This window comes from Pongo pygmaeus, chromosome 8 (genome assembly GCF_028885625.2).
Source record: "Pongo pygmaeus isolate AG05252 chromosome 8, NHGRI_mPonPyg2-v2.0_pri, whole genome shotgun sequence".
Classification (NCBI taxonomy): domain Eukaryota; kingdom Metazoa; phylum Chordata; class Mammalia; order Primates; family Hominidae; genus Pongo; species Pongo pygmaeus.
The window spans coordinates 47,001,079-47,025,635 of NC_072381.2; the positions used below are offsets into that span (position 1 = coordinate 47,001,079).

At 41.2% G+C, this 24,557-nt stretch overlaps 2 pseudogenes; one reads left to right on the forward strand and one right to left on the reverse strand.

Moving 5' to 3' along the window:
* Positions 1–729: 729 nt before the first annotated feature.
* Positions 730–12,339, forward strand: LOC129045004 (ras suppressor protein 1-like; annotated as a pseudogene).
* Positions 12,340–22,489: 10,150 nt separating this feature from the next.
* LOC129045208 (double homeobox protein A-like) lies at positions 22,490–23,623 on the reverse strand (annotated as a pseudogene).
* Between the last annotated feature and the right edge of the window lie 934 nt (positions 23,624–24,557).

The window sequence follows — 24,557 nt, forward strand, 5'->3', positions numbered from 1 at the left end:
TGATCTGCACACTAGTGTTCATAGCATGTTACTGAGTTGATTTTTTTATTTCTATATAATAACAATATATTGATGTGTTGCAAATCTGATGTAACCTTTGTGTGTGTGTGTATGTGTATGTATGGGTGTGTGTCTGTATGCATGTGTGGTGTTGATCAAGATACATTACTCCAGAGGCCAAAATCAGAAACTAGGGAGATTGAATATTTCATTATTTAAAATTGAGCTAATATAATGCAATGTTAAGAGGACAGCTGTTCAGATACTGGGTTAAACAGCTTCAATGTACATCACCCAGGAAGGGATTTGGAGGTTGCTGTCTTTCTTCTGGTGGCAATGCAAGAAAACTGAAAGAAAAAAACAATTGCACTTAAAAGATCCTATATGACAACTATAAGTATATATGCTTTGTAATATTCACTTTTATAGGCTGCTATGGTACAGAAATTCTCTTTTGTGCATTTTTGCTCTGTTTCCCTCTTCGTTGTCCACCTGAAACAAACTATGCCAAGCACTTAGCTAATGATATACGAAGAAGCATTTCAGCAGCCACTCAGAAGTGAGTGACTGCTTATGAAAAACCTGTGAAAAATAAGTAAGACCGATAGGTGAATTCGATGGTCCTTTTGGAGTTATATGTTTCTTAGCTTTGAAGAAAAACAAAATGTGCTGCTGCCATCCCTTGCTAGGAGTTCTGTTCCTAGATTCACACTCAGCATTTATGTTTCCATGGCGGTACCACCAAACATAGCAGAACTGAAGAATTTGGAAGTGCTCAACTTTTTAAATAACCAGATCGAGAAGCTGCCAACACAGATCAGCAGGCTTCAAAAATTCAAACACCTGAACCTTGGGTGAGTATCAGTGGAGGGGAAAGGATGGAGAGGAAGAGAGTCGAAGGGGTGTGCTGGGTAGGGCCAGGGGAGGGATTCCATTTATATCATTGCACAGAAGTGGATTTCTAACTTCTTTTTGTGTTTTGTGTTTTAAAAAAAGTTTTATTGTTTTAATATATCCTTTTGGTGGCCTACATTAGTGAATATTTGAGAGCTAATTGAGAAGCTAATAGTTGGCACAATAAGGAAGTTAAATTTTTACTGTATTTTGTGTCCAGTAAAATTTTATCTCAGTTCTGTTGACCAAGAAGGGACTTACTTGCATAGCATGAACTGACAGACAAGTTGTAGTATGGTTGACTTTTTTTCTCTCTGTGTTAAATAAGAATAGTTTATAAAGCACCTTCGTGCCATGGAGGGAAGAATATATTCCCTAATACTGCTTCATTCATTTTTGCAATTCTTCTCTGTAGTTGAGAGGTGACAATTCTCTGTCTTTCTTTATGCAAAGGTAAAGAGACGAGTTTTGGTTCAACTGAGGTTGCACAACCGTGGAGCAGTAAATAATAATAATGATAACCTGTCTTCGTGTATTGCTTTGCAGCACTTGATCCTCTCAACATTTGTGAGGTAGGGAAGGCAGGTTTTAGTGCTTTCATTTTATACAGAGGAAGCCAACCCTTTTCAAAGGGGCTAAGGGACTGGGTCCTGGTCACCTCTGAGGTTAGTGGCCAAGCTGGGAAGAGAACCCCATGGTTCTGGGTCTAAAGGCTCCATCAGACTCCATTGATATGGTTTGGATGTGTGTCCCCACCAAATCTCATGTGGAATTGTAATCCCCAGTGTTGGAGGTGGGTCCTGGTTGGGAGGTGATTAGGTCATGGGGACGGAGTTCTCATGAATGGTTTATCACCAGCCTCTCTTGGTACTGTCCTTATGATAGTGAGTGAGTTATTGCAAGACCCCTCGTGCTCTCCTACTCCTGCCATGTAATACACATGCTCCTGCATTGCCTTCCACCATGAGTAAAAGCTCCCTGAGGCTTCCCCACAAGCAGCAGCTGCCATGCTTCTTATACAGCTGGTAGAGTCAGTTAAACCTCTTTTCTTGTAAGTTACCCAGCCTCAGGCATTCTTTTATAGCAATGGGAGAACAGACAAATACATCCATAGACCCCAAGTGGAACTGCGGCATCAGAATTCCATCTTCATTGGCACAGCTATTAGGTGAAACTGCCCACCCACTGTCATGCTTCAGTCTCTGTGCAAAGCCATATATTCATGAGACTGTAGCCACTAAATACTCTGGTTAAGTTAGTGATTGATGTGGAGTGGCAATGGATGCTGGCCAGATATTTGCCAATTTTTTTTTAATTTTTATTTTTGAGACAGAGTCTTGCCTTGTCGCCAGGCTGGAGTGCAGTGACATGATCTCAGCTCACTGCAACCTCTGCCTCCCAGGTTCAAGCGATTTTCCTGTCTTAGCCTCCTGAGTAGCTGGGACTACAGGAGCACACCACCACACCCAGCTAATTTTTGTATTTTAGTATAGACAGGGTTTTACCATGTTGGCCAAGATGGTCTCAATTGATCTCTTGACCTCGTGATCCACCTGCCTCGGCCTCCCAAAGTGCTGGGATCATAGGCGTGAGCCACCGCGCCCAGCCACGAATGACATATTTAAACACTCACAGCACTGCCTGCCTGGGGCCTGGGAGTTGTCAGTTCTTTGGCACTGTTGAGTATAAAGTGTGAGGCAGGTGGCTGTAAGGTCAGAGGTCAGGCTAGACAGGGAATCCTGGATATCTGCTGTTCAGTGAATGAGGATTTACCAAGTTCCCAATCGTGTACTAGGCATTGTTATAGCTGCTGGCCATCTAACCCTGATGGAGCTTCCATTACAGTTGAGGAAACCAACTGTAAACAAATAAATGTTTATAATAATGACAGGGAGTCAAAAGTGCTAATGAAAGGCCTCTGTGCTAAATAAACAAGCTCCTCCTGGGCATGGTGGCTCACGCCTGTAGTCTCAGCACTTTGGGAGGCTGAGGCTGGAGGGTCAGCTGAGGCCAGGAGTTCAAAAACAGCCTTGTCAAGATGGCAAAACCTCGTCTCTACTAAAAATACAAAAATTAGCTAAGTGTGGTGGCATGCACCTATGATCCCAGCTGTTCTGCCCAGGGGGCTGAGGCAGGAGAGACATTTGAACCCAGAAGGCAGAAGTTTCAGTGAGCTGAGATTGTACCACTGCACTCCAGCTATGTGACAGAGTGATACTCCATCTCAAAAATAAACACATATATAAATAAATAAATGAGCTCCAATTTTATCATGCTGACCATCGAGAAATTTGCATAGCCGAGTAGTGGATATGAGATTTGAAAGATCAGTGTGGAGAAGAGGGTGGAGGGAGGGAAACTAGAGGTTAGGAGACCAGTAGGAACATGAGCTTCATGTCCCATGTGAACTAGGACAGTGACAGTGGAGGCAGGGAGGGATTTTATATGAAAAATATACAGGTGGTAATGTTAACAGACAGTAACTGATGGGATGGAATGATACCTACGTTTCTGTGTTGGACAGCTGAAAAATAGAACAGATGGAGACAGGTTTGGGAAGAAAATAAGCTCAGGTTTTGTTCTGTTTGGTTTGAGGGCACCATAGGACAGAGCCATAAACTTTTCTTTTCCTTTTTTTTTTTTTTAGACAGAGTTTTGCTCTTGTTGCCCAGGCTCTAGTGCAATGGCACGATCTCGGCTCACTGCAACCTCCACCTCCCAGGTTCAAGTGATTCTTCTGCCTCAGCCTCCCGAGTAGCTGGGATTACAGGCACATGCCACCACGCACAGCTACTTTTGTATTTTTAGTAGAGATGCCATTTTACCATGTTGGTCAGGCTGATCTCGAACTCCTGACCTCAGGTGATCCACCTGCCTCTGCCTCCCAAAGTGCTGAGATTACAGGTGTGAGCCACCGCACTCAGCCCTAAACTTTTCTTTTTCAATGAGTGCATCGTAGTTGCCTTCTTGTTCTCTTTGGAGTTGTTTGCATTTTGGGCTGTTGGTGCTTTATTGATTGTATAAAGCTTTTTGTATTTAATTACACAGCTACATAGACGGAGTTGTCAAAGTTTGAAGAAAACCTCCCAGTTCTTTGGGAAAGGAGCTAAGATGGGTTTCACTAAAGGATACCTCTGTCCTCAAATGGCATAAAGAATTATACTCACACAGTAAAGCAAGTTATAGGTAGGACTCCTTATTCTAAGGAGCCAGGCTGAAAGCATACACATGCGAGATCACAAAACAGAGCAGGGAAGCCACTTGTATGCATGATCCAAAAGGCACCCTCAATAAGAATTTGCTTTCAAAGTTTTATATAGTACTTGCAGTTTATTCTGTTGATTGTAAGACATGAGAGAATTTTAGGCCACCTGAACAAATTAAAGCAGATTTAGTTCTGTTCTTAATTCTTTAAATGCAGTTTATTTCCTAGAGTTATTTTCCAAAAAATGTGAAGCCACATAGGTTCCCATGTTGATGATTATTTCTAGGATAACTTCACTGCAGGACCACTGTGCCCAACTATTCGGGAATAACGTTTGACCTTGTTTGTTGCTAGAGCTTGTCTCATGAACACATAGAAGTTTTTATTAAGTACCATATTGGGTATTTACAGATTTGGATTATTTATTTATTTATTTATTTATTTATTGAGACAGGGTCTCGCTCTGTCTCCCAGGCTGGAGTGCAGTGCAGTGACACGATCTCCACTCACTGCAACCTATGCCTCCTGGGCTCAAGTGATCCTCCCACCTCAGCCTCCTGAGTAGCTGGGACCACAGGTACATGCCACCACACCTGGCTAATTTTTGTAGTTTTTTTGTAGAGACGGGGTTTTGCCATGTTGCCCAGGCTGGTCTCGGGCTCCTGAGCTCAAGCAATCTGCCTGTGTAGGCCTCCCAAAGTGCTGGGATTACAGACGTGAGCCACCGGGCTCGGCCTGGATTTTTTTTTTTAACTTTTATTTTTGATAATTGTGTGAGTAGGTCACTGTGGAGGTGAGAAAAATTAGTGCCTTTAGCCAAGAAGGTTTTATTGAAGCTGGAGGTGCTCAGGACAACCTGCAGAGAAGAAACTGCTCTGAAAATGAGTCATTAGTACAGACCTTTCTGGGGCTTTAGAAGAAAAGGAAAAAAGATGCTGAATAGCCTCAGACCCCCTGGTTTTATAAATTTCTCCATCATATGCAGACATTTGCCCACTTCCAACATGCATTTGAAAAATCTTCCCATGCAAACAAAGAATTGATACCACTTGGCATAGCTGAGACCTGCAAAGCTTTGTTTCAACACCTGAAGTCACCTGAGATTAAGCAAGTGTGGCACAAATAGTAAAACCACACTTGATAGTTCAGACTATCCAAAGTGGCTCGTCATGAGGTGAGCTTGCTCGCTTAGGGCTGATTCAAAATTTTCTCTCAAACCTTTTGAAAAATAATTCTAGCAACAGCTCTCATTTCCTGAGAAGCCACGTCTGAGCCATGGATCAAGCGTTGGGTGCTTCATATATTTTCTCTCTCATCCTCCCAGTGATCCTGCCCTGAAGATGTTGTCAGCCTTATTTTATAGTTGAGGAAGTTCAGTCTCAGAGAAGCTGAGTAACTTGGTCAAGGTCACGCAGCTAGCAAGTGCTGGAGCCAGACTCCTCACCTAGCTGTCTCCTACCTTAAAGCTCCATTCTTTTCCTACTCCCACTGTAACCTCTTATGGAAACCTTGATTGCTAGCAGTGTCAGAGTGGGGCCCTGAGCATGGAATTCCTACACGTGGAAATGTGGATGGATGGAGATGGATGTTAGCACCTGCTGGGGGGAAGGGGGACAGCCAGCATGTTCCAGCCTTCATTCTGCAGAGAGAGATGCCACCAGGTCACCATGCACATGGTCTGGCCTCCGAAGAGGTGGCCAGAAGTCTCTGCAGTTCCTTGCCCCCTTTGTAGCTGGGGCTGTTGCTAGGAGTTCTTCTGAAGTTTCAGCATTTGTTTAAGGGCTTTCTTTCTGCCCCACCATGGTGGTATGCCTACTACTGTTACATACTGCTGTCAGCTTCACATGGGACTCTGCTGTGTTCCTTACACATTGTAGGTATTGGTTTGTCACTCAAAGGAAAAAGGAACCTTCAATTAAGTAGATTCTTGCCACCAAGAGGTGGAGGGGCTCCAGGCTTACTCTGGGCTGGAGATTGAATGGGAGTTCTCTCTCAGGTGAGATGCCTCTTCCCTCTAAGCCTGTCTAACCGTGGATTTCCTATACCCAATATTGCAAAAGTGCATTTCTTTATTTGCAGAGAAAAATGTTAAGGAATCAGCAGTTTTCAAAAACGGATAACTTAAAGCAGTGTTTAAAGACAGAAGCACCTAGTGTATGCTTCTCTACCTTCCTTTCTGTCTCTGACTTGCAATTCTTCTCAGAATCCTTGCATAGGAGCCCAAGGGTCTGGAGTGGCTTTGGCCTCCATGAGGTACAGGGTGCTTCCAGACACATGTCACCTTCATCAGTCACTTCTAAAGTCTTTGCTCCTTACTCTCTCTTAGGCTGTTTTTTCATCTCAAGATAGCACTAATTACAAGCTCCATCTTGCCTGTGTTACAAGGTAATACAACAAGCGAAGTACTTGCCATAATGTGCTTCACAAATTGTGACTTCACGGAGAATGTTCATTGTTGCTGTCATTGCAGTAGATAGTCGTGGAGGTAGTTTTGCTGGGTATAGTCTGTCTGGGTCGTTTTCTGCTTGAGAGGGGGATCCCACGTTTCCATTTTGGTTTCCCCCTCTGCTGTCTGCTGTTTCTGGTGAGGCCCGCTTGGTAGGACTGGACCGAGCTGGATCTGTTATGAGAAGCATCGATGACTAGAATGATTTTTATTGTCATAGTTCCTTCCACCTTTCAATATCTGTCAACTTTTATTAAAGTTTTTTTTTAATTGGCTGTTAAGTATGTTCAAAGGGAACTGCATTAAGAAAAATAACGGGCTTAAAGAAAAGGATAAAAGATAGTGTAGAAAAAAATTCCCTTAATATCACACACTGGGGCCTGTCAGGAGGTGGGGGGCTGGGGGAGGGATAGCATTAAGAGAAATACCTAATGAAAATGACAAGTTGATGGTTGCAGCAAACCAACATGGCACATGTATACCTATGTAACAAACCTGCACGTTGTTCACATGTACCCTAGAACTTAAAGTATAACAAAAAAAAAGGAAAAAATTCCCTTAGACTTCATCAGAGACACACACACAGACACAAACACGCACACACACCCACACACACACCACAAACACATACTGCGTAAACACACACACCACCACACCCCCACACACACACCACACACATACAACACACACCACCACACCCTCCACACCCACCACACCACACACACACCCCACGCGCACCCACACAGACCACACACACACCACACCCCCTCCACACACCACACACACAGCACACCCCCCACACCACCATACCACACACACACCACACACCCCCACACCACACATAACACCCCCATACACACACACATAACACTACACACAACACCACATACACACCCACACACACCACACACCCCTGCACACACCCACACACAATTGATCCTTCAGCAACAAATGGGTGGAGGGAGCACCACACTGATCCCCCATGCAGTCGAAAATCCACACATAACTTTTGACTCTGAATAACCTTAAGTACTAATAGCCTACAGTTGACCGGAAGCCTTACCAAAACATAAATGTCGATTAACATGTATTTTGTGTGTTGTATGTATTCTATTCTGCATTCTTACGATAAAGTAAGCTAAGGAATAGAAAATGTTATTAGGAAAGTCATAAGGAAAACAAAGTGCATTTACTGTTCTTCAAGTGGAAGTGGGTCATCTTAAAGGTCTTCATCCTCTTCTTCATGTTGAGTGGGCTGAGGAGGAAGAGGAGGGTTGGTCTTCTTGTCTCAGGGGTAGCAGAGGCAGAAGAAAAATATCCATGTGTCATTGGACCCAGGCAGTTCAAACCCATGTTGCTCAAGAGTCAATTGTACGATTTAAAAAATTTTTAAGTTGTGATAAAATACACATAAAATGTACTGTCTGGCTGGGCACAGTGGCTCACGCCTGTAATCCCAGCATTTTGGGAGGCTGAGGCAGGCAGTTCACGAAGTCAAGAGATCGAGACCATCCTGGCCAACATGGTGAAACCTTTCTCTACTAAAAATGCAAAAATTAGCCGGGCATGGTGGCACGTGCGTATAGTCCCAACTACTCAGGAGGCTGAGGCAAGAGAATCGCTTGAACTGGGGAGGTGGAGGTTGCAGTGAGCTGAGATCTCACCACTGCACTCCAGCCTGGGCAACAGAGCGAGACTCCGTCTCAAAAAAAAAAAAAAAATTACTGTCTTTGTAGTATACAGTTCAATGGTATTAAGCATATTCATATTGTTGTTTAGCCAATCTGCAGAATTTTCTCATCTTGCAAACCTGAATCCTACACCCATTGAAAAACATCTCTCCATTGCCCCTCCCTCCAGCCCCTGGCCATTACCATTCTAATTGAAGATAACTTTGAATTTTAACAGTTGTAGAAAAAAAAACCATGATTTTCCCTCCTAAAAGGAATAAATGAAATGAAATAAAGCAAAAGTCTGAAAACTACAAAGCTTCATGTGTATAGTTTCAGATATTATCATTACATTCATAAGGAAGTTTATCTTTACAAGGACAGATATTTTGTGATGGTTTGAGTTTTTGTGTAAAACAGTGATTCAATTTCGCCATTGGAGAAAAATGACAACTAAGAAATTTCCAAATGTTTCAGGAATATATAAGCTCTCTAAAATTATTAGTTTAAATAGGACAACATACCACATCATCTCACTTATATGTGGAATGTAAAAAAGTAAACCTCATCGAAACAGGGAATAAAATGGTTACCAGAGGCTGGAGGGAGAGGGGAATTGCCAAAGGACATGAAATTTTAGTTAGACAGGAGAAGTAAGTTCAAGAGATGGATTGTACATCATAGTGACTGCAGTCAATAACAATATGTAGCATATTTGAAAACTGCTAAGAGAGTGAATTTTAAGCGTTCTCACCACAAAAGACAAAAAAATGACAAGCATATGATACGAGGCAATGCGTATATTAAATAGTGTGATTTAAGCCATTCCACGATGGATTATACATATATCAGAAGTATCATGTTGTACACCATAGGTACGTACAATCTTCATTTGTCAATGTAAATATTAAATAAATGCTTTTTATTTTATTAAATAATGCTTTTTTATTATTAAATAAATGCTTTTTTTAATTAAATAAATGATTTTTATTTTATTAAAAAAAAATAGGATGGGTGTGGTGGCTCACACCTATGATCCCAGCATTCTGGGAGGCCAAAGTGGGAGGATGGCTCGAGCTCAGGACTTTGAGACCAGCCTGGGCAACACGGCAAAAACCAATCTCTGCAAAAAATACAAACATTAGTGCGGTGTGATGGTGTGCACCTGTGGTCCCAGCTACTTGGGAGGCTGAAGTGGAAGGATCACTTGAGCCCATGGAGGTCAAGGCTGCAGTGACCCGAGATCGTGCCACTGCACTCCAGCCTGGGCAACAGAGCAAGGCCCTATCTCAAAAAAATAAAAATAAAAATAAAGTATAAAGTGACTCTAGGATCATGGCACTCTCTTACACTTTCAGCCTGTGAAACCGAGGTGCCCTTGATAGTCTCTATAAACGTGTCTTTGGTGTCCTGATATAGATTTTTGTCCCCCTGCAACAGCATGAACAGGATGAACACTTCGCCACAAGGCTTTGGCTCCCTGCCAGCTCTTGAGGTTCTGGACTTGACTTACAACAACTTGAATGAAAATTATCTTGCTGGAAACTTCTTCTACCTGAGTAAGAAACTTTCAGTTCTGTGAATCTCCTCAACACTATACTTTGCATTCTAAGAGTGAAATTTATTTGCCAGGACCTAAACTCCAAGAGAAATTATTGGACAGAGATAATTTTTTCTTTAGCGACTCCTTTTGAATATTCCTTCGTAGCTCAGCAGTATGTGCATTTGATATATTGTTATGTGACACCATTGGGCTGAAGTGGACTTAGTAACATCGTATTAACATTCTGAGAGAGATTATATACCTAAATGAGATCAAGCCTCACGTTTAGCTAAGACACTTGACTTTCTTTTTAAATAGCATGCCAAAAAAAGGTATCCTCCCATGTTGGTATTAATTATTTGTACCATATTTGTCCAGGATGTCCCAATCAATTATTTATAAAAATATTTAGTAATAAACCACTAATGGAATTTTTAAATTTTCCAGCCAGGATTCTTATTTTCAGCCTTTTAAAAAGTACTCTTATTGACCTATTTATCCAGTACACAGGCATTAAGAAATTATTGGCCACAGGTAAACACACCTTATTCTTTTATATGCCAACAAATTTCTTGCTGAAGATGCTTTTGAAAATTAAAAAATGATTTCTTCTGGGAACTCATGCACTATTTCAGACAAGATTTGCTTCTCTTAAATGAGTGTTTTATTTCTTCAATTAGTAACTCATATAGCATTCAGAAAATCTGAATTTTCTGAGCTGGTCTCTAAAATTTCACTTTTTACCTTATGTACGTTCTCTCTCTGTGACTTTCTCAAGCACATGAAACCAACTGTAAAATATTTTCTTGGGTGGTGGAGCACCTGTTTTTATTATGTTATATTAACATACAGTTCTGAAGTCTGAGCTCCAAAGATCACTTGAGGCTAGGAGTTTAAGACCAGCCTGGGCGACATAGAGAGACCCTGTCTCTAGAAACAAAAATTAAAAAATTAACCAGGCATAGTAGCATGTGCCTGTAATCTTAGCTAATTGGGAGGCTGAGGTAGGAAGATTGCTTGAGGCCAGGAATTTGAGGCTGCAGTGACCCACTGCACTCCAGTCTGGGTGACAGAACGAGACTCTGTCTCTAAAAAATAAATAAATACTGATAAACAAAACATACATCTAATTATACTCAGCTTTTCTGGTTGAGGATAAACAGATGCTTTAGAATTTTAGCCTTCAATAGTTTGGAATCATCATTGTGTAGTAATTGTGAACAAATTTCTGACTTCTGATATTCTGCTTAAGTTAGGATTTACTCTGTTAACTTCATGCCATTATTTTAGCCCCTTTGTCTTCATTTACTTTTGTCCTTAAGGCTGTAGAAACAAGTAGTAATAATTAGTCAGATTATGGAACTGATGAGCTGTGGTTATAGCCCTCCATCACCAGAAAGGCTTTCATTAATTTTTAACACAGTGCTATTTACATAGGAAAAGGTCTATTTTAACATAGCTGTATTCCCTTGAAAGAACCTTTTTGCCCTAGGTATCCATAAAAGTGGCACAGTAGTTTTCTTTGTTTTACTTTGGATGGAATCGGAGAAATAAATGTGAATCAAAAGTAATCTGTGAGAAAAATAGCAATCTTTTTCGAAAATGTGTTGAAACACTGTGCCCCAAAATGCTAGTGCCTACGTTGTTAATTATATCAGTCCTCTTGGATATAGATGTTTTCCTGGACACACCAGCTACACAATAAGCCAGTAAATCTAAGTTTGACCTGCTTGTTATTATTGGGAGCCCTAGGTATGTCAAAGGCTTTTCACCAAGCCAGGATTATTAATCAAAGCTGACTCCCTCGTATTGATCAGACCTCAAATGGTTGGGTTCCATGCCACCCTGTTTATATATTGCTGTTTAATTTGCAGCCACCCTGTGTGCACTCTGTCTAAGTGACAACGATTTTGAAATCCTGCCACCAGATATTGGGAAGCTCACAAAGTTGCAGATAGTAAGTAAGTTATCTAAATTCTTAGAGAATCAATTCACTGCTGCAGCCTTCTGGGGTAGAATCAAGTCAATCTGAGAAGGAGTCAGGTTTGCTTTGCAGGAATAAACTACTACTTCTGATAGTGTTTCTTGATTATCCGCTGGCACTTGTAAATAAATGGAAAGCACTGAGCTGTAGTAGAAGAGAGGACACGGAGGAGGATGAGAGTTTCTGTGGAGCACTTTTAATGTGAAAATGTGTTGACAACTCCTTGTTTTCTTCTGTTTAGCTCAGCAATAGGGATAACAACCCGATCTCACGCCTAAGGAAATCGGGGTGCTTACCCAGCTTAAAGAGCTCCACATTCAGAGGAACCACCTCACTGTTCTACCCCCAGAATTAGGTAAGGTTGCTGATGAATGAACTTAGTTCTGGGTTTCATGAATAACAATTATCCTAATGTAGCAATTCTGAACAACCTCTCTCCTCTTCTTGGCAACTGCTCTCCACCTAGACACCCAGTTCTGATCATTTGAGAACCATTTGTCATTGACCAGAGTTCAGCTGTTATAGGTTTGACCTTCCCTGATGCTGTGTTCTGCAGCTGTAGTGTCCCATGTCTTAGAAACTGATGATGAAAGATGACCCTGCTCAGCTCCCTGCATGATGTAGTGGAAAAAGCATGGGGTTAGTAGTAAGAGCCTTATGCATGAGTCCTCATTGACTAGCTGGGTAAGCTTTCTGGGTCTTGGTTATTATTGATAACTTTATCGAAGTATCACTCTTACTTTTTAACCCCTTACTTTTTTATTGACCTAGAAAAACTTTTAGCAAAGAATTAAAGTAGTTGTTACGGCTACTTGAAGATGTTGATACCTCTCCTGGTCGTGAATTTGCCTCTCTCCTGATCCCATTTCTAGTAGGAATTGTTAAATATGTTCTTGCTGGGAATGGGTCCTACTTCTGGCCACTGAATCCTAATCCTCTAACAAGTCATTCCTATTTCCAGAGTGGGTTTATGTCCCCCACCAGAAATAAGCTCCAAGCCAGTCATTCTGTTACTGCTTCATTCCACTGCAAAAGGTTCACAAGTTCCCTTATCTTTTCTTGTGCAGACCCTCAATAGCCTCTAATTTCTTTAATCCTTTGAACCACATTGTTTTCTCAAACTGTGATTATTTACTTTTCTGCCCCAAAATACCATCATTTTTAAGAAACACATTAAGGAAGCAGTTCTTTAAACAAGTCTGGCAGTTTAAAGAGCCCATTTGTTAGAAATTAGAATGCAAGCACCAGGAGGGCAGGGGCATTTTCGCATTTGTTCCCTGGGGTGCAGTACTTGCTCAGAAAACATTGACTGAATGAATGAAAGAGGCAAGGACCTTGGATGGCAAGAGGTTAGGAAGGTTATGAGCAGGCTGATAGGGTTAATGGTTGCGCATAGGAAGACTGAGACACAGAGCGTGCCCATCAGCACTCAGAGTTCTGTTGGCAGCCTTATTAGTCTAAAGGGAAGGCAGTCACATGATTTCATGGAACAGATGGAAAGTCCAGCCTCCTCCCTTCCCATTTCCCTTAACTCTCTTGTTAGTGTTAAAAGACCAGAGGTTTATTTAATTATTTTTAAGGGCTGAGGAGCAACTCAACATTTCTCTTTATTGAGTTGCAAGCAGTCAAGTTTTGTTTTGGGAGCAGGGTTGCAGAATCAAGAAACACTTTTTGCAAACAACTTCAAGGCAAAAAGCTTCTTGTCAAAGGAGAGATCTTGGGCTGGACACGGTGGCTCACACTTGTAATCTCAGCACTTTGGGAGGCTGAAGCGGGTGGGTTGCTTGAGCCCAGGAGTTTGAGACCAGCCTGGGCAACATGGTGAAACTCCATCTCTACAAAAAGTACAAAAAATTAGCTGGGCATTGTGGTGCATGCCTGTAGTCCCAGCTACTCAGGAGGCTGAGGTGAGAGGATCACCTAAGCCTGGGAGGTCAAAGCTGCAGTGAGCCATGATTGTGCCACTGCACTCCAGCCTGGGTGACAGAACAAGACCCTGTTGAAAGGGGGAAAAAAAAAGAGAGCAATCTTGCACAGTGGTTAATAACCACAGATGTTATCATTAGTAACAGCTGGGGAGCTTCTACAGAACTCAAATACTTGCTTCCTCCCCAGCCTACTAAATCAGGATCTCCATGTGTGAGGTGAATTCTTGTGTAACTTGGTGTAAAGCTCACTTAATGCCTCTGACATATGTCCTTGGTTAGCATGGTTAGTAGAAACAGAAAAATAAACTTATATTTTGATGTCATTTGATCTTATTTCATTTTTCAAGCAGTGAGGCAATGTAGGATATTAGATTAAACAATCATTTTATCAGACAGTAATTTGCCAGAAAAATGTCTAGTTGAACCTACATGTGCCTATGTATATATTTTAAAATGTTACTCATTTTGCTTATCTTATTTAAATACTATATGAGGTAATCTTTGTTCAACATTTCTGTTAAGCTTTCCATTAACAACTCATGTACATTTTTATTCAGGTGTAGAATTGAGGGGGCAGGCTTTAAATGACTTTATTTTTGCCAGACATATGTAAAAAAGCTTAATCTTAACATTTGCCTGATAGCAGGTTTTCCTGATTACAGGCAAACACTTAGTTGTAAGTAAATGATAAACCTTTAGAAGTCACTGTCACAAGCTAAACTCAAGATGAAGACAAATGTACTATTTATTTTTGAATAGTGATTTTTTTTAAAAAGTCAACATTATTATAATACTAATATAGTAACAACTATTATAATAATAGGTAGTATGTATTAAGGCCTGGAATTGCAAGGCACTAAGATAAGTGTTTTTCCTGCAATATCGCCTACAATTATCATAAGAATTATAAGCAGACTTTTTACAGGTGAGGACATTGAGGTGTAGAGAGGGTTGGTTGGTGACATGTCTGTGGGGGACACAGCTAGTGAGTCACAGAGGTGAGATTTGAACCTGGCAGTCCCTCCTCTGGGTCCAGCTTCCTGATCACGGTGAGGTCCTCTTTCCCACCCATATGCTAGTAAAAGGATTCCTAGAAATGCAGTTTTCAAGTTTGAACAAAACACAACCCCGGCACACACCCCCAAAAAAAGCAGGCAGAGAGATGTTGCTGGATGGTGAGTTGGCATGGGCTTTGCTGGTGTGTGAGCAAGGGTAGCATAACACTTTGCAAAATGCAGCTGAGATGTCCTCTGGAAGACAAATTGCTGTCCCATTCCAAGTCAGTTGCATTGTCCCCATGTCTCTTTCCCCTCAACAAACATGACCCCTGATGGGAACGTCTTTTGTTTCTTTGTGTCCCCAACACCTGAGGTGACCATCTGGATGCTGCTCTGGGCTGGCTGATGGGCAGTGCCGGGCACTGATGATGCACATGAAGTTTTTGCTGCAAGTTTGCTTCTGGGGGTGTTTTAAAGCATGGATGATGATATCTCCCTGTATATTTTTTACATATCTGAATATACAAGATAAATGCTTTTGAGATTTCTGTGAAATTTCCTTTCATAATAAATCCAGAGTTTATTAACTTGTAATCTTTTTGGTACTAGTATTTCAGCCAAGCAAGAGAATCTAGATGAGTTCTGATTTGTCAGGTCTGAGAACATGCAGGGACACAGCAAAATAAAGTCAGGGGCTTAGCTGGAGTTTTAATATGTGACTGTATTACTTTCCCTTTATTGTATGTCCTTGAATAAGCTACTTAAACTGTTATGTCTGATTTCTAAGTAGTAAAGCACTTGCTTTCATATTAGTCTATACACCTATCAAAAATGAGATGTAAGTTGAGTCTCTCACGTACCCATTCATTCATTTATTTATTCAGGTTAAGTTCCTACTTTAGGGCAGATCTTTGAGTCCAAGGAACTTGCTTTTCCAGTAAAGTAAGATTCACTTATTCAACAACTGTTTGTTGAGCCTCTGGTATTTGCTAAGGATTATGACAAGAGACAGTACACCCATTATTGATGATGTTCTAGTGGGAGAGGACAGAAGAAAGAAAGAGAGAGAGAAAGAGAGAATATGAATGACAGACATGTGATATTAAGAGCTCTGGGAAAAAATTGAGCATGGAAGGGAGTGTCCAGCTGGGGAAGGGGTAATCAGAGAAACCCTCACTCATAGGGTGGTGCCCTTTATGCAGAGACTTAAAGGAAGGAGGGAGGTCTCCTGACAGAGAGAACAGTAAGTGCAAACGTCCTGGGTGGGCTTGTGTTGAGGAAGAGCAAGGCCGGTGTACCTGGAACAGAGTGAGTGAAAGGGAAAGAGTTTTAACCAATGAGCTTATACAGGAAGTGGGGTCTGGTTCACATGGGAACTAGTAGGACATTGTCAGAACTTGGGCTTTTACTCTGTGTGAAATGGACACCCCCACAGATGCTCCCATCTTAATCACCAGAATATGAGAATCTGCACTGGTGGAACCTGCCCCCAATATTTCAGCGTAGGTTCTTTCTATTTTCCATAAGTGTCGGCCAGCTGAGAAATAAAGAGAGACAGTATAAAGAGAGGAATTTTACAGCTGGGCCACCAGGGGTGACATCACATATTGGTAGGACCGTGATGCCCACCTGAGTCTCAGACCAGCAAGTTTTTATTAAGGTTTTCAAAAGGGGAGGGGGTGTAAGAACAGGGAGTAGGTACAAAGATCACATGCTTCAAAGGGCAAAAAGCAGAACTACTAACAAGTTCACATGCTTTTGAGGGAACAGGACAAAAGGCAAAAGCAGAACCACTGATAAGGGTCTATGTTCAGCAGTGCACGTATTGTCTTGATAAACATCTTAAACAACAGAAAACAGGGTTCAAGAGCAGAGAACTGGTCTGACCTCAAATTTACCAGGGCAGAGATTTTCCCCACCCTAGTAAGCCTGAGGGTACTGCAGGAGACCAGGGCTTATCTCAGTCCTTATCTCAACAGCATAAGAGAGACATTCCCAGAGCGACCATTTATAGACCTCCCCCCAGGAATGCATTCCTTTCCCAGAGTATTAATAATATTCCTTGCTAGGAAAAGAATTTAGCGATATCTTCCCTACTTGCACATCCATTTATAGGCTCTCTGCAAGAAGAAAAATATGGCTCTTTTTGCCCAACCCCACAGGCAGTCAGACCTTATGGTTGTCTTCCCTTGTTCCCTAAAAATCGCTGTTATTCTGTTCTTTTTCAAGGTGCACTGATTTCATATTGTTCAAACACGCATGTTTTACAATCAATTTGTACAGTTAACACAATTATCACAGTGGTCCTGAGGTGATGTACATCCTCAGCTTACGAAGATAACAGGCTTAAGAGATTAAAGACAGGCATAAGAATTATAAAAGTATTATATGGGAACTGATAAATGTCCATATTAAAATGAAATCTTCAAATTTATGTTCCTCTGCCACAACTCCAGCTGGTCCCTCCATTCGGGGTCCCTGAGTTCCCACAACGGAAGAGTTTTAGGATGTCTTCCATTAACCCTTATAACTAAGTGTTTTTTACAAAAAAATGAAAGTTTAAGGAACTGTTTAGATTTTTTTCAAGAATATTTCATAGACAACGTTATGTTTTTCTACACAAACATTATTTCTAGTTGTCTTTCTTTTTGTGACATTAGCAGCTGTTTTGAATTATTTTGCCAACTTGGCAGCAACCACTACAGTTTTCTAAAACTAAGAACTCTATATTCTAGAACTCTCTTCCCTAAATGAATCCTCATAAAATTTGCAAATAGAGAAAATGCACACACAATTCCAAAGATAAAAGTAAAGCCAAAGTCACTGTCAGCAATTTTTGGCAGCCAGGCATGGAGACTTTCAGAGCTTTTAACAAGGTTCTTCTCAGCAATTCTAGCATCCAGATATAGCCCCATCATAGACCTCGCACGAGTGTGTACTTCATAATCCTGGTGAATACAGAAGTTTCCTGGACTCATCATGAGCTGCTGCTTTCCCTCCTGTATCAGTGTTTTCAGCTGATGCCATTTGTGATTGTGTTTCTGACTTTCTATAGGAAACCTGCCAAACCTTCATTTTTTTTTTTTGCTTAGATGCACAAGAATGCAGGCACTAATTCTTATGTTAAACTGTTTATTTCTGTAATACTTAATTGGCTGTTTTCCTGGCTGAACCAAACCAAGAGCAGCAGGGATGATAACTTCCAAAATTGATTAAATTAGAGGTCAAGAAATTGAGCCATTTTAATTCTATTATTCTTCTTTCATATATTAAATAGAAAACTTTTGTAGATAGCTTTTCTTCATTATCTCTTTGGTTACCCTGAGGTACTGCTTGTAGAGAAAAGGTAGAATAAATACGGGATTCTTTCCCTTTATTTACCATTTTCTATTTATCAGTTACTTTTTTATTTACCAGTTTTCTAAGTAGTATTCTGGTTTCCTAAAATCCTAGAAAGCACTTGAAGAAATTAAAAATGGGTTGATTTTTTTTTTTTTTTTTTTTTTTTTTAAGAGAGAGTCTTGCTCTGTCACCCAGGCTGGAGTGCAGTGGCATGATCTCAGCTCACTGCAAGCTCCACCTCCCAGGTTCACACCATTATCCTGCCTCAGCCTCCCGAGTAGCTAGGACTACAGGCACCTGCCACCATGCTCAGCTAATTTTTTTGTATTTTTAGTAGAGACGGGGTTTCATTGTGTTAGGCAGGATGGTCTCAATCTCCTGACCTCATGATCTGCCCGCCTTTGCCTCCCAAAATGCTGGGATTATAGGTGTAAGCCACCATCCCTGGCCAAAAATGGGTTGACTTTTTAAAAATTAATGTTGGGAATTATTCTCCTGCCTCTTCTGAGTCTAATGAAATTTTTCTGTAAGATATTGTATTTTTAAGTACTAGAATTTTTGTTTTTTTAAGTTTTTATCTCTGCTGAGATTTCACATATGTTTACTCAATATTATTATTATTTCAGTCCTTGAGCATATCTATAATATAGTAGTATCCCCTTATTTGTGGCTTTACTTTCCTCACTTTCAGTCACCCACAGTCAAAAAATATTAAATATAAAACTCCAGAAGTAAACAGTTTATAAGTTTTAAGTCATGCACTGTTCTGAGAAATGTGATGCAACCTCCCGCCATTCTGCTGTATCCGGTTCAGGATGCAACATATCCCTTTGCTCGGCAGATCCACACTTCCTGCTTCCTGCTCGTTAGACACTTGGAGCCATCTAAGTTATCAGATGGACCTAGCTTAGTATAGCAGTGTTTGTGTTCAAGTAACCCTTATTTTATTTCGTAATGGTCCCAATATGCAAGAGTAGTGATGCTGGCAATTCAGATATGCAAAAGAGAAACCTGAAAATGCTTTCAGTAACTGAAAAGCTGAAAGTTTTCCACTTAATGAGGAAAAAAAATATGCTGAGGTTGCTAACATCTAGGGTAAGAATTAATCTTTTATTTGTAAAATTGTGGAAAAGGAAAAATAAATTCTTGCTAGTTTTGCTTTTGTACCTCAAACTGCAAAAGTTACAACCACAGTGTGTGGTAAGTGCTAAGGTAGGATTCGGTATTATCCATGTTTAAGAGATCCACGGAGGTCTTCCAAAGTATGCCCCACAGATAAAGGGGGAGTACTGTAGTCTTTTAATGCTAATTCCAATATCTGGATGATGTATTTTTTCTATTGACTGCATGCTTTAATATCATCATAAGCTTGATGATTTAAACATCAGGTGTGCACCTGCTCATTGCAGTCATCATCATCATCATCATCATCATCATCATCATCATCATCATTATTTTTGTTTGTTTGGGTTTTTTTGAGATGAATCTTGCTTTATGGCCCAGGCTGGACTGCAGTGGCATAATCAAAGCTCACTGCAACCTCAGACTCCTGGGCTTAGGTGACTCTGCCACCTCAGCCTCTCAGGTAGCTGGGACTACAGGCACATGCTACTATGCCTGCCTAATTTTTTTGTTTTCTATTTTTGGCAGACAGAGGGTTTTACCATGTTGCCCAGGCTTGTCTTGAACACCTGGGCTAAAGCAATCCATCAGCTTTAGCTTCCCAAAGTGTTGGGCTTACAGGTGTGAACCACCATGCCTGGCTTGTGGTCATCATTATTATTGATGCTTATATTAGTTCATGTTTGGATAGTGGGACCTCCTTCAAGTTGCCTCTCGGATCCTATGGACATGACCCTGGGGGATATAAAAGTGCCCTTGCTTTCCAGTATGACAAGATGCTCTAGACTGATTTTGCACATTGCCTGCCTGCAGCCATTTCTCCAAGAAGCTTTGGTTCCTTTTAGAGAGTGATGATATGGAGAATCCAAAGTTATGGCACCAAGGAGCTTTCTGCTTCTGTTGTGCTTAATGCTTCTAGGACTTTTCAGTGGATTAGTCTAAAAGATAAGTGCATTTTTTAATAAAAAATTATAATTTTTAAGTAAACCTTTCTGTTAACAGTCTTGATTAGAGGATTTTAATTATGCTCAGAGATAACACATCTGTATCTTCTTCTATTTCATTTGAAAAGTACCAGTTTTCAATGTCACACCCATAATGAGGCAGAGTCTAGCTCTGTCGCCCAGGCTGGAGTGCAGTGGCGTGATCTCGGCTCACTGCAATCTCCAACTCCCAGGTTCAAGCAATTCCCTACCTCAGCCTCCAGAGTAGCTGGGATTACAGGCATATGCCACCACACCTGGCTATTTTTTGTATTTTTAGTAGAGATGGAGTTTCGCCATCTTCGCCAGGCTGGTCTTGAACTCCTGACCTCGTGATCCACCTGCCTCAGTCTCCCAAAGTGCTAGGATTACAGGTATGAGCCACTGCGCCTGGCCTTCTTTTTTTTTTTTTTTTTTTTTTTTAAGACCCAGTCTCACTCTGTTGCCCAGGCTGGAGTGCAGTGGCGTGATCTCGGCTCACTGCAACCTCCACCTCCCGGGTTGAAGCAATTCTCTGCCTCAGCCTCCTTAGTAAATGGGATTACAGGCACTTACCACCACGCCTGGCTAATTTTTTTTTTTTTTTTTTTTTGAGACTGAATGTCACTCTGCCGCCCAGGCTGGAGGGCAGTCGCGTGATCTCGGCTCACTGCAACCTCCACCTCAAGTGATCCTCCCGCCTCCATCTCCTGAAGTACTGGGATTATAGGCATGAGCCATCACACCCAGTCAATATAACTTTATATCCACAAGGAAACAAAACAATTTGTTTGACTCACTTTATAGCAATATTTGCTTTATTGTGGTGGTCTGGAACCAAATCCACAATATCTTTGAGGTATGGCTGCACTTTCTAAGCATTTCCTGAGTCAGCCTACTTTTTCTCCATTTTTATTGTCATTATTCCATCCATTTTTTTGTTTTCTTGTTGTTGTTTGGAAACAGAAAAGTGCTGTGTCGCCCAGGCTGGAGTGCAGTAGCACGATCATAGCTCACTGCAGCCTCGATCTCCTGTGTCCAAACTATCCTCCTGCCTCAGGCTCCTGAGTAGCTGAGGCTACAGATGCATGCTACCACACGTGGGTTTGTTTTGTTTTGTTTTGTTTTGTTTTTGAGACAGAGTCTTGCTCTGTCACCCAGGCTGGAGTGCAGTGGCGCAATCTCGGCTCACTGCAAGCTCCACCTCCTGGGTTCAAGCAATTCTCCTGCCTCAGCCTCCCGAGTAGCTGGGACTCCAGGCGCCCGCCACCATGCCCGGCTAATTTTTTGAATTTTTAGTAGAGACGGCGTTTCACCGTGTTAACCAGGACGGTCTTGAGCTCCTGACCTCGTAATCCGCCCACCTCGGCCTCCCAAAGTGCTGGGATTACAGGAGTGAGCCACCGCTCCCTGCCCGGCTCATTTTTAAAAAGATGTTTGTAGAGATGGGGTCTCATCATGTTGCCCAAGCTGATCTGGAACTCCTGGCCTCAAACAATCCTCCCGCCTCAGATTCCTGAGTAGCTAGGATCAATCCATTGCTGAAGAGTACATGGATGTTACTTTGCAGACTGTCAACCTGAATTTGTGTTTGCTTGACATTGCCTAATTATTACTTTCAGTTTCAGCTTACCCACTTTTTGTCAGCAACATGCAGAAAAGACTGTGCCCTTTTTAGTGTATTGCATCAGGAAGCGTCTCACATTGGTTTGTGCCGTTACTGGTGCAGTGACTTCCAGCCACTTGGTTAAGGTGGAGTTGGCCATATTTCTTCACTGCAAAATTACGGATTTTCCTTTTGTAATTAATAAGTGTGTGTGAGAAGGTTCTTTTAGATGAGGTATATATCTCATTCTTCGTCAAACTATAAGGTTTTTTTTTAAGTGAAAGAAAATTTATTAAGAAACTAAAGGAATAAAAGAAAGGCTACTCCATAGGCAGAGCAGTGTCACTTTAAGATTTTGAGGTTAACTGATTTTTGTCCAAATCAATAATTACCATGATGATTGAAAAATGATTATTACTAAGTTTATTTTCATTGTCTCAAGTTCTGCCGAACTCTGGATCCAGGCTGTGTCAGGAGAGTAGTGCGGTGCCTCCTGTACCTGTCTCAGCCTCCTACAGTCCTTTTTATTTATTTTGTTTTTTATAATACAGACAGGGTCTTACTGTGCTGCCCAAACTGGTTTCAAACTCCTGGGCTCAAGCAATCTTCCTGCCTCAGTCTCCCAAAGTGCTGAGATTACAAGCGTGAGCCACCACACCTGGCCAAGTTCTTTACCATCTTCAGAAGGCTTAACTTGCACTTTCAGCAAAAGGATAGATTCCTAGGAAGACTGTGAGAGACAGTTGGGGCCTAAGTTGATAATACCAAATACACTGAACTTGACTGTGTTCACCATGCTCTGGCTCTAGAGAAATGAGAGTGGTAGTGAGGTTGGTGCCATTTTGTGTGTCTTCTGTACCTTGAAGTCCCTCAGAAATCTTGCCCCTGGTCTTCTTGTTCTAAGAACACAACAGTTTCTCTTTTTCTGTGGAGATGAAATCTAGATCTTTGATTTTGGAACCAAATTTGGACTCTTGACTTTGGAGCACCAATTTCTTCAGCAAGTTGTTCTCTGGAATCAATCCCAGGGTATGGGTTTATCATAAATGCCTTGATGAGAGTGTGTAATTGAGAGGCGCTATAGGTGGTATGACACCGTCTGGCTTCTCTACTTTGAAATTCCACACCAGGTTGATCTTGCCCATGGCTGTGGCTTGAATCTAAAGTCAGGTTCTGGTCTTTTCTGGAATCTGTGCCTAGCTCTTCAATTCTGGGTGACAGAGCGAGACTCCGTCTCAAAAAAAAAAAAAAAAAAGGCCAGGCGCGGTGGCTCATGCCTATAATCCCAGCACTTTGGGAGATGGAGATGGAGGTGGGTGGATCATGAGGTCAGGAGTTCAAGACCAGCCTGGCCAAGATGGTGAAACACCATCTCTACTAAAAATACAAAAAAATAGCCAGGTGTGGTGGTGTGTCCTGTAATCCCAGCTACTCTGGAGGCTGAGGTAGGGAATTGCTTGAACCTGGGAGTTGGAGATTGCAGTGAGCCAAGATCACGCCACTGCACTCCAGCCTGGGCGACAGAGCTAGACTCTGCCTCATATGGGTGTGACATTGAAAACTGGTACTTTTCAAATGAAATAGAAGAAGATACAGATGTATTATCTCTGAGCATAATTAAAATCCTCTAATCAAGACTGTTAACAGAAAGGTTTACTTAAAAATTATAAGTTTTTATTAAAAATTTAAAAAATACACTTATCTTTTAGACTAATCCACTGAAAAGTCCTAGAAACATTAAACAAGCATTCTGGACTCTTCTGTATTGATTTCTAAAGCAAGTTTTTGTTTCGTAGCATAACCTGGGTAAGATTTTTGATTGAAGGTATTGATGAGGATTTTCAATTGATCTTCTGTGAATTTGGTGTGATTGCCCCTGTGATTTGTTGCTACCATCTTGTGTGAAGAGGTGTCTTTGGCCATGCTGGAAGAGAGTCCTGGAGGCTGAGCTACTGTCTGGGAGACCACTTACAGCTCATTTTTAAAAAGAAAGTTTGCATATAATACAACATAATTCACAAATCTAAAGCTTATGGTTTTCTGGGCTTTGACAAATGAAAACACCTGTGCAACTTCAACCCTTACCAGGATATGGATGAGAGTTTCCACCCGAAAGCACCAGTATTCTAACAAACAGCTTTGCATTTTTTGAATTGTTCAGTGCCTGTGAGGATTCCTTACTCCAAGTTTATGAAAAATATATTCAGAAGGCACAGTCTACAATTATTGTTTGGGTAAGTATTTTCATCAATTGTCTGAATATTTGCTGTGAATTTAAGTATGCTGATTTGTATGTAGTTGTCTTCTGAGAAACATTGTGCTATTTTTTGTGTGGAAACCACTTGTAAAATAAACAGAGATTATGAACACACAGAGTTGGTTGTGATGGGCACATCTACCTGTGGCTGCCCTTTAAGTGGAAGGTGAAATCCAACTCTGGAGCATCAGCAGCCTGAGCTGGTGCTGGGCTCACACTGACCCTGGGAGTGCTCTATGCATGCTTCACCTTATGAGGGGTGCGGTAGGAACAAAAATAGAAAAGTGTGCTCTACTTTCACATGTTACCAAAGGACAGAGGATACCACCAAGGAATTAGAAAACTGTCAGGTGAGGATTTATTCTTCTTAATAGCCTTTCAAACAAGGAATTTGAAAACAAGATTCTACTCATCCCACACCAAAATGTAAACAGATATATTATTTTTTATATTCCCAGGATAATTTCAGTTTTACTTAAGCATCACTATTGCCCTGAAATGTCAAGTGGAAAAATAAATGTGAATAATCCCACCACTAGCCTCCAGACTTGATGTTTATGTTATTTCCTTTTTAAAATGACCTTTAAAAAGTTATAAATT